Source organism: Psammomys obesus, unplaced genomic scaffold (genome assembly GCF_907164565.1).
Source record: "Psammomys obesus unplaced genomic scaffold, mPsaObe1.curated_primary_1811, whole genome shotgun sequence".
In the NCBI taxonomy this organism is placed as follows: Eukaryota; Metazoa; Chordata; class Mammalia; order Rodentia; family Muridae; genus Psammomys; species Psammomys obesus.
Genome location: NW_026596079.1, coordinates 39072038 through 39082738, shown reverse-complemented (window position 1 = coordinate 39082738; position 10701 = coordinate 39072038).

Below are 10701 nucleotides of genomic sequence, written 5' to 3'. Positions count from 1 at the left end.
GAGGGACTGAGCCCCCACGCCACTAATTTGCAGCTCTCCTGCAGTGCATGAAATCAGTCTACTCCAGTGCAAGAATTCTCGCCGGTCCATGGCTGCGGGCAGCACCGGGAGCCCGGCCCCATCTCAGGCTCTGAGGCAGGAAGAGGAGCCGAAGGCTCGCTGCTGGCGCGCGCGCGAGCGGGCCCGGGAGCGGGGCGCCGTTTCCCGTCCCCTCCCCGGGGAGGCGAACTGCCCCCGGTGCCCCCCGGTGCCCCGACGCCCAGCCGCCCCCGCCCGCCCCCGGGCGCGCCCGAGTCTCGGCGGTCACGTCTCCCCATCCGGCTCCGAGGTGCGCGCCAGCTGCGGCCGGGCCAGCCCGTGGGAAGGCTGCGCCGGGGCGGGCGGGGGCGCCGTCCCCAGCCGGCCGCGCCCGGCGGGAGCGAGGCGCGGGGCGGGGCCGGGGACGCCTCCAGGCCGCGCCCCCGAGCGCCGCGGGGCCGCTGTTGCTGGGGAGAAAATCCGCCCCGCCCCTCCCCGCCCCGCCCCGCCCGGAGCCCGCGCGCGCAGCGCCCTCTGCTGGTGAGGCCTCGGAGCTGCGCGAAGCCCCGACCCAGGGACTCCTCAAAGCCGCCAGCCCCCCAGGGAAAAAGGAAGAGAATGACCGGATTGAAAAACGAGTCCAGCGCGTTGCGGGGCATGTTGAAATGTGGAGAAGTCAGTCATAAATGCCGTTTTCTAGAAAAAGCTCTGCAAACCTGTAGGTAGGCTTTTCGTTTTTTATAGTGTCTCATGTAGCCCAGGCTGGCCTTAAACTCGGAATCCCTCTGCCTCAGCATCTGAGCTCTGTGGTTACAGGTATTTGCCACCGCACACCCTAGATGCTTTAGAAAGCGTGATGTGGGGCTCAAAAACCATCTCTGTAGAAATGGGATCCAGCCTTTTTAACCATACTCATGTGCCCTAAGTGGTTCCTTGGTCCCTGGTTGTGAGTACCGACGAAGGTGACAGAAAAACGGTCCACAGGCCAGGTCAGCTGGAATTTGGAAGCCAGATGGATTGGGGATGGAGGACTGTTCAGTGACCGTCGGAAGCCCTTCCCCTGGGCGCCTGGGACAGCGGCCTGTAATCAGGCAGAGTGCATGAGCGTCACTCTGAGTAGGGTAAGTATGCGCGGCAGCAGCTGCGTGTCAGTTCAGGGCACGGAGGCTCCACAGTAAGGGAAGTCCTCTGGTTTCCGGAGCGTTCCTGCAGTCGGAAGCCGACGCTGTGCGGAGCTGCGCCAGCCTCCAGGCCGCGGAGAGGAGTGCGAGCCCTCGGCGGCTGGCGCTTTAGCCGAGCCTCCCCTGCCCTTGTGCCGGTCAGACGTCGCGGAAGGGCGGGTCGGCTATGGGAAGCTGGCCCTACCGCCTCTCCGCTCCGGCCTGCCACCTTCCAGCCCGCAGACAACACGGAGTGGTTTCCCCTGCATCCTAACTCGCTTCAGGACTAGCGGTCACTGGAGAACCACCTGGCCTTTTGGAGGAGAGCTGTGGTGTGTGACGTTCCCCGCGCTAGCTTGGGGCAGGGACCCCAGCGCAGTCCCAGACTGATTGCTCCAAGCCCTGTAACCAAAACATGCTGTGCTGCTGCCGTCTAGAGTCTCAGGGGCCTACCAGGCCCACAGCTTACGCATGCCCTGCCCTGGAATCTTCAAAGTAACCTATGGCTTCTTCGTATGCCTTTGCTGTTCACTCAAGAAGCCTTCCACATTTAAGCACCTTACGTTATTAGACGTGAGATTTTTTTCCCCTCTGTCCCCTTGTTGGACATCACTTACACCTTATCCACCTTTAAAACTTCTGAGAGTTTTACAGCTATGTCTGATTCTTGCACACTGAGCCAAATGACTTGCCATCTTACGCCTTCAGAGGCTTTTCTATCTGTAATACTCAGAGGTTGATGTATATCAGCTCCGCAATGAAACCTTTGTGTAAAGGGTGGGCAGGCTGTCTGAAAGCCTCGAACCGTTCCAGACATATGCCATGCAAACTTGGGATTCAGCAGCTGATAAGATACAGTGCAGGAAGGAGAGGAACATAGAAAGAGCCTATCGCTTCCATCTCACGCATCGACCCCTCGATGGGATGACGTTGTGGGGTAGTTGGACTGCTCTTGCAGAGGACCCTGCATTGGTCAGTGCTTCGCCACCGCTTGGGACTCCAGCTCCAGGGATCCACTGTCCTCTTTGGGCTCTCACAGGGACCATGTGCATAAGATCATGCACAGACACACATAAATTCACATAATTAAAAAGAAAATAGATCTTTTTAAGGTGTAATATTGGCTACAGCAGTGTAGGTAGAAAGCATTACTTAAAAAACAAACAAACAAACATGTATACACTGTCTGCATGTCAGAAGAGGGCACCAGATCTCATTACAGATGGTTGTGAGCCACCCTGCGGTTGCCGGGAATTGAACTCAGGACTTCTGAGTAACCAGTGCTCTTAACCTCTGAGCCATCTCTCCAGCCCCAGAATGCATTACTTTATTCAGCTCTATGATGCATGGTCATTCTCCATCAGCCATCCTCCTCTTACATCCCAGGCCCTGCCACACATCTGCCGGAGTGTTCAAGACCTGACAGACTCCGGCCTGGGGTCAGCCAGCTGTGGCCTGTCCATTGGCCATGCTGGCGGCTGGAAGGGCCCTGGGCTGGGTGGATATATTTTTGCAGGGGAGAAATGTACCCAGCCTCGTCTTGGAGGATAGCTGCCTTCCCAGCACAACACAGTTTCACTCTTTCTGGCCGGCACTTTTACCACTTCTAACCACATTAAGCATTTGCTCAGGTGGGAGAGAGGGCACAAGTGCCCAGTCCGGCTGGCTGTCAACATTTGTCTTTAGGAACTCTGATTCAAAACAAACCTTGCCACATTTGCATCAGATACCGCAGCCGCTGCTTCTTTAAAGACAGGGCATGTGTGGGTGGATGCTGCAGCACTCATGGGCGGTCAGAGGGCAACCTGCATCTCTCCTTCCACCATGTAGATCCTGGGTATAAAACTTAGGTCATCAGACTTGCTGAGCTCTCCTTCCTCTGGTATCTCCAGTCCCTGATATTTATGGGGACCTCAGGTGTCAGTAATGCTTGTATGGTAGTTGCTTTCTGTTGCTACGATAAAGCACTGTGACCAATGCAACTTAAAGGAGGGGAGTTTATTTGGGCGTCCAGTTCCAGAGGCAGACATGGTGGCTGGAGCAGGAAGCTCACAACTCCCATTCTTAGTTGTAAGCACAAAGCAGAAAGAGTAATCTGGAAGTAGGGTAAAGCTATGTACTCCCAGAGACCACCTCCCCACACCACACCCACCCCAACTGTATTCTACCTCCCCCCATGACATGCTTCCTCCAGCAAGGACACACCAGCTATACAAATGACTCAGCCAACAACAGGCAAAGCACCCAGCTTGCACGGGCCAGCCCATCGGAGACGCATTTCCCCTCAGACTGACTCAGATTACACTGCCTTAAGTATTCTTTTACTTAGTTTCTTCACCTCCCCTGTGCTCAGACTGAGCTCATCCATCCCAGGTCCTTACCAGCCTTTCTTACAAGGCTCTTTCATGTTTTTGTTTGAAAGACTTTCCTGCGGGGGAGGCCCCAGCCCTCTCCACTGGGGGAGAGAGAGAAAGGTTGCCTTGGTTGCATGTCTTACCTCAACACTGATATCACACTTGCTTACAATCTGCTCCCAGGCAGACGACTTACAGACACTGAAGTATGTCCTCCAGAACATAACCATTCTGGGGCATCCTGTGCTCATGTGCAGACCTCCAGTTATCACTCTGTATCACAAAGATGCTCACCCTGGCCTTACCCCATGGACAAGCCACACTTGGGTTGCTGTTCTTCAGTTGCATGTCTTATGGTTACTCAAAATATCTTTGGTTCCGCTGTGACCTAGTTTTGGGTGCCTTGTTTAAGTCCTAGGGGCACATCAACAGATGACCATTCACACCAGGTACAGCACCAGCAACAGATCAAATAACCCACCCAAGTCTAGTTTGGCGAACCCATGAGTTTCCTGGGTTACACAGGAGCGAAGGTGGTTACTTAGAGGAGGTGGGTAATTTAGGAAGAGCACTTCTAAGCCAGCCACTGCTTTCTGCTACTATATTCTTTAGGTAAGGTGCCATGTCCTGACATGGCTTGGGTCCTAGAACCCTAAGGGCAAGGAAGGACTGACGAAAGGACACATAGGTGGGATTGGATGGACTGGGCTGTCTGCTGGAGGAGCTGCAGGATCCTGGGAGCTCAACATGGTTATTATATGCAGCTGCATGCAACTGAATAAAGAGTTATTCATATGATTAACAGTGAGCAGGGTCTTCTATGGCTGTGTAGGTTCTATAGCTTAACAAGGAGGCAGGTATAGCTAATCTCAGCAGTATTCTGCAGGGGAACGATTCTTCAGGCTGTAACCATGGTGAGGTGGGGCGGGGGTGGGGTGGCTATAGTGGCTAGTTTCTGCACATAGTCGACAACCGCAACTGGACGGGAGGAAGACTCCCCCAACCCCCGAGCCTCACTCAGGGAAGGCTTTGCCACTCCTATGGGGCTGAGCCATTGGTTCTTGACGTCTTCAACAGTGTACAGCCACCCAGGACTTCACCAGCTTCCTACTACAGAGAAAGTCCTCATGTATCCTTTCATGAGTCCTCATTCTTCCCATGTTTATGTGTCCGGCCATCTGACAGGCTTGTGCAGACAAACATAGCTGTTCTGATTTCAAGAGTCCAAAGCAGACAAATTTTAACTTCTGTCTCCAGTCTGAATTTGTTTCAGCAGATTTTCACCTGTTTGACTCTATTCTGGGATCAGCTATGGACTGCGAGCTAAAATCTGGACTTGCTGAAAGCTGAAATGAAGCTGACATGATTGTTCCCTGCCTCTTCAGGTAGATCAACTAACCAGATACTTCTGAGGCCTGCCCCAAAAGCCCAGCCTTTGACTGGCATTTCAGCCTTCCTAGCCCCTGATGCCAGCGGTCCTATTGTAAGCACTGAAGCAGTTTAAGAAGACAAGACCCTCGGCCCATTTCACCTAGCAGGCTGAAATGTTAAGTCAAAAAGGGCTCCCTGACATTAGCTATTATCTTGGGCATCTGATTAGCTGAAATTCATACTAGTATTGCAGCAACTGGACTAAAAGCTTAGAGAGAAAGGATAACAGTTCTCCCTTGGCTTACTACTCATTTTGTTTTTTTATCTTTGGGCCTTGTATTTTAAATTACTTGATGGCTCTCATGAAATGTTTGGGAGCAATACAGTAATGGTACTCAGATCCCATTGTGGAAAGGTAAATCGGTAGGATACAAGGGGTCATATCTGGAAGACTCAAGATTAGGTCTTCAAATGATCATGGGAAGGGAGGAATGAGAGACCAAAAAAAATTAATTAAAAATCAGTGGGTATTGTTTTAAAGTTTAAAGCCTGAATGAAGGCTAGGTAGGTGGAGACAAATCCAGGAATGCCCTGAGGGGAAGAACTCGCCTTACTGCATTCTGTCCCCACACACTAGAGAAACAGTTGCTAGGAAACCAACCCATCCCCCTAGGAAGGGACACCAGATCATTAATGGTTTGGGGACCTTCCTATAGCCACTCAATTCAAAATGCAGCATTTCAACCAATAGATGCTTGCCAGGCAGGAATCACCCTGCTTTGGGCATTCTGGTCCATTATACAACTGACCTGAACACAGGGCTCTTGGCTCTCACCGCTTTGGCGATGGGGGGTGTGAGCCCAAACTGCAGCTTGTAATGATTTGTAATAAAAAGATCCTCATGTGTTTTTTGCAATGGACTCGGCTCCTGGTGGTGGTCTTTTGGGGTATCGCAATGCCTACACAACAGTTGTGCTTTTTATTCCCTGAGACAGGGTTTCTCTGTGTAGCCTTGGCTGTCCTGGACTAGCTTTGTAGACCAGGCTAGCCTCAGACCCACAGAGATGCCTTCCACCTCCCTGAGTGCTGGAATTACAGGCGTGCACTACTGTGCCCAGCTTGCTATGTGGGGCTTACAGGTGAGTTCTACAGCAAGCATGCCCCTACATGACACTTGAGAGGCGAAAAGGATATTTTTCACATAGAACATGAGAAACAAGCATCTCAGGCTGCTATAGTCATATGTGGTACACTTCCTGCAGGCGATGTCCTCATCTCCAGCCTGAATCTTGCTCCTTCTCCTGTCATGTCCACTTGATTTCAATCACCTTCACATGCCCAAGGCCATCCATCTCCCCTGGAAACTTGCCCTCTTATTGGTAGCAGTGATGGAGGCCATCTACTTCACCTCCTCCTTCACCTTCCCATTTCCCCCTGAAGCAGTCCTTTCTCTGCTTTCATCCCATCCCTGCAGAAGAGCCTAACCAGGCTCCCTGCTGCTACTCCGTCCCTGCTGCCTCGCATCCTTTCTACAACAAAGTGGACAAATCCATGTGAAATACGTGGTTGTGACACACACACACATCCTGGCTCCCTCAGCTCACAGTCTGCAGTATCACTAGGCAGCTCTAAAACATGCCACCCCCACCCCCACAGCTACCACACTAATGGAACCCTCATTTCTCTTAGGTTAAAATTAAAGTCTATGAAAAGGCTTTGTGATGGTTTGAATGAGAATGGTTCCACAGGCTTGTATATTTGAATGCTTGGTTCTCAGCTGGTAGAATTGTTTGAGGATTAGGAGGTGTGACATTAGAGAAGATGTGTCACTGGGGATGGGCTTTCAAGTTTCAAAAGTCCACAGCATTCCCAGTTGGCTTCCTTTCTTCTTTCCGTCTGTTTCTGCCTCATGCTTGTGGATCAAGATGTGAGCTCTCAGCTACTACTCCAATGCCATGCCTGTCTGCTGCCATGCTCCCCACCCCAAATTAAATGCTTTTGTCTTGGTCATGGTATTTTGTCATAGCAATGGAACAGTATCTGTGACAGGCTCGCAGAGCTCTCATGGCTTGCAATGAGTCTCTACATCCATGGTGCTGACTTTTTTAAAGACTTGTATTCCCATCCTAGGGCTTTAGCACATGCAGTACCTTTTCAGTGAATTCTCCCTCCATCTTGCCACTTACTTCTTCATTCACACCTCTCTCTGCAATTGCTAATTCCTCAGAAAAAGTTTCTGACCAGGCCAAAGACCCCAACATCTATTGTTTTTCAAAGACTATCACGTCACTAAGGCTGGCCTTAGCTGTGTAGCAGAGAATGCCCTTGAACTTCTGATCCTCTTGCCTCCACCCCTCAGGGTCCAAGTGGGAATCACACTACATAATTTCAGTGGCCCTGCATGGTCTCCCATGGCCTAGGGTGACTCTGAACCAGCAGATAGAGAAAAGGAAGTATCACCTCACTCAGCCTCTCAAAATGGGCTGGGAATGTTGCTCAGCAGTGGAATGCTCGGCCCAGCACGCACACCCCCTGGAATATTAAAGAGCTGCATGCATCCCGTGCCCTTAAGGACTTCAGAAAGATGGTAGATTCAAAGTCTTTATCGGCCAGGGACTGAGCAGGGCACAAATGGCACCAAGACTGTGAAGAGGGGCGATTACAAGGGAGGGGGAAGCAGGTAAGAAGAGATGGATTAGCCTGAGACAGTGAGTAGGCTCCATGCCTGCAGGCCCAGTTATACAATAGGCCAAGGTGGTTAGGATGGCCCCAGCCCAAGAGCTCAAGGACAGCATAGACAAGATGGAAAGAGACAACCTCCTCCCCCTTTTTAAATTTTCATTTTTCAAGACAGGGTTTCTCTGTGTAGCCTTGGCTGTCATTTTGTAGACCAGGTTGGCCTCCAACTCAGAGATCTACCTGTTTCTGCCTCCCAAGAGCTGGGATTAAAAGTATGTGTCATCCTGCTTGGCCTCTCTTAAAACAATGGCAGACTGCCCTAAGGGGTGAAGTACAGTGGGAAAATTCACTTGAAAACAAAGGCAAATGTGGATCAGGCAAACCTGTGTATTTACATGTGAGAAAGCTGCTTGTGAGAAACAAACATCTAAAGCTTGATTGGCAAACAGACCAAATGCTCTGTCCCGACTGGTCTCCTACAACCCTTCTTCTACCAAATCAAAGGACTGTCCCCAGTCATTCAGAAACCATCTCCCTCAATCAGCCAAACCCCCAACTAACCAATGCCAGGTACTTTTTGTTTTGCAGACTCTGTTCCCCAGCCACAGACCACACACACTTAAGCCCCTCACTGAGTGGAGAGAAAAGGGACTCTGGGTTCCAATTCTGCTTTGCATGGCTGGGCCCATGGTGGGCGTGAAGAGGGTTGAGGATTTGGAAATGCCAGGACTACAACCCAATATTCAACACATCCTTTTAAGCTTACCGTTTAAAGCCTTTGTTTAACATTGTTTCAGACAAGTCACACTTTCCCCTGGGGTTCAGCACAGCGGAGTTCCCAAAACGTTTACGGTTAAGGGAAAAACCTTCCCTTGCAACTTGAGTTCCAATAGCTATTGCTACCTGGGGTGTGCACTGAGATGAGGAAGGGGAGTTAGGCTGAGCTCTTCCTCCCCGTGGATCCCTTACACTCCACAAAGAACGGGAGGCAGGGCCCTCACTGTGGCATTCTAGTGTGACCTTAGGTGAGCCAGGCACTGTACCAAATGTGGCCTGGGAGCGCCATCTACTGGGAATATTTAGCTGCTGCTAAACAAATATCCCTTTGCGCCCCAAGGCCTATATGCGAAACATGTTTGTTTCGAGACAGTTTCTCTGTGTAACAGTCCTGGCTGTCCCGGACTCGCTTTGAGGACCAGACTGGCCTCAAACTCAGAGATCCGGCTGCCTCTGTCTCCCTGAATGTTCACGTGTACATAACTTTTCTTCTTTAAGATTCATGCAAGAGTACTATGCTTTATCTGCATGTATACCTGCATGACAGAAAAGGGGATCAAATAGCAGCATAGGTAGTTGTGAGTCACCATGTGGTTGCTGGGAATTGAACTCAGGACCCAGAGCTGAGGCATCTCTCCAGCGTCAAGGTTTTTGTTTGTTTTTTGTCTTTTTGACAAAGGGTTTCTCTATGTAGCCCTGACAGTCCTAGAACTCACTAGCCAGGTTGGCCTCAAATTCAGAGATCCACCTGGCTCTGCCCCGAGTGATTATGGGATTAAAGGTGTGTGCTAGCACCCAGCCTATGTTATGTATAAAGGCCACCCCACTGTTAGCAATTTACGGCGTGTTCACTCCTGCTTTCTGTTGACTACCTGAGACCAGCTTGGCAGCGGCTATGTGGCCCACAGGTTGCGATTACCTGTGTGTATCTGTGTGTGTGTACCTTACCTAGTTTCTACCTTACATGCAATCTGAGTTCAAAGAAGCTTCAAGTACGTATTAGCTACTTCAGTTCACTGTGATGACCCTCATCCACAGGTTTACCCACCAGCCACTACATGGCACTAATTACAAACTGACCTGCTTCTCAGTGTTATGTTTGGAGACAGGGATTCTCTGTGCAGCTCTGGCTGTCCTGGAACTCACTCTGTAGGCTGGCCTTAAACTCTCTCTGCCTCTGCCTTTGGAGTGCTGGGGTTAAAAGCCTCTACAACTGAGTGTTTCTGTGTTAAACAAACAACCCCGTCTGTACATGCCTGTGTGGAGGCAGAAGGTGGCACTTCCAGCCTAAAGAGTCTCACCAAACCTGAAACTTGCTTTTAGCTAGGCTGCATCTTGGCATCCAATTTTCCATTCCTGAGCTGGATTTGTTACCCACAAAGCAGAGAGAGACAACTTCTAGGTATCCTGATTTCCACAGACACATCATATAAAGATGTCTTTTTGGTTTTTCAAGACAGGGTTTGTTTCCCTGGCTGTCCTGGACTCGCTTTGTAGACCAGGCTGGCCTCAGAGATCTGCCTGCTTCTTTCCTGAGTGCTGGGATTACAGGCATTTACCACTGTGCCTGGCTTTTAGAACTGCAGCAACCTGCAAAGACAGGCACACACTGAGCAGTGGCAGCAAGCAGGCCACAGCCAACACAGCTGGCACTGCCCTGCCACTCAGCAAGCCCGTTGAGTGTGTGGAGTGGGGAATGCATTTTCATAGCAGAGCATGTTATTGACAGTGATAAGCCTTTAGCCCAAACAACCTCCTTACCCTGCTGGGCTACAAGAATGCCGCCAGGCGGCCCAATATCCTTCAGGGAGGAAGATGGGATGGACAATTGGCAGACTTAACATTAATGACGCTCCGTTCACCAATTAATTTGCCAGGGTACATTCTTCTTCCAGTTGACAAATTATATACCTGGCTGCTCTTTAGTTCTTTAAAACCCACTCAGATACAAGGGTTATCAGAGTTACAATTTGAGAAACACCAAAAAGGAGAGAGACTAATTATTTAAAAAAAAAAAAAATAGACAACTATTGAAGATATATTAGACTACCCAGGGTGCCAGGGATTACAAAGAAACTTCCCCAAATCTTACAATTTTGGATGAGGCCTGGGCCAACAGTTCAAGGCCAGCCTGGGCAACTTACTGAGACCAGGTGTGTTTAAAAACAAAGGATAAAAAGGCCTGAAATTTGGAGCTAAGGACACATCCCAGAAAAGTGGAAAGCAACTACCACCCTTTGATTGGTGGAAGTGGGTGAGTGTGGCTGAGCTCAACATCTTGCCCAATGAGGCCTTCCAAAGGGAAATCAACTGTATGCATTTATTGCTTTCTTTATGGCTAG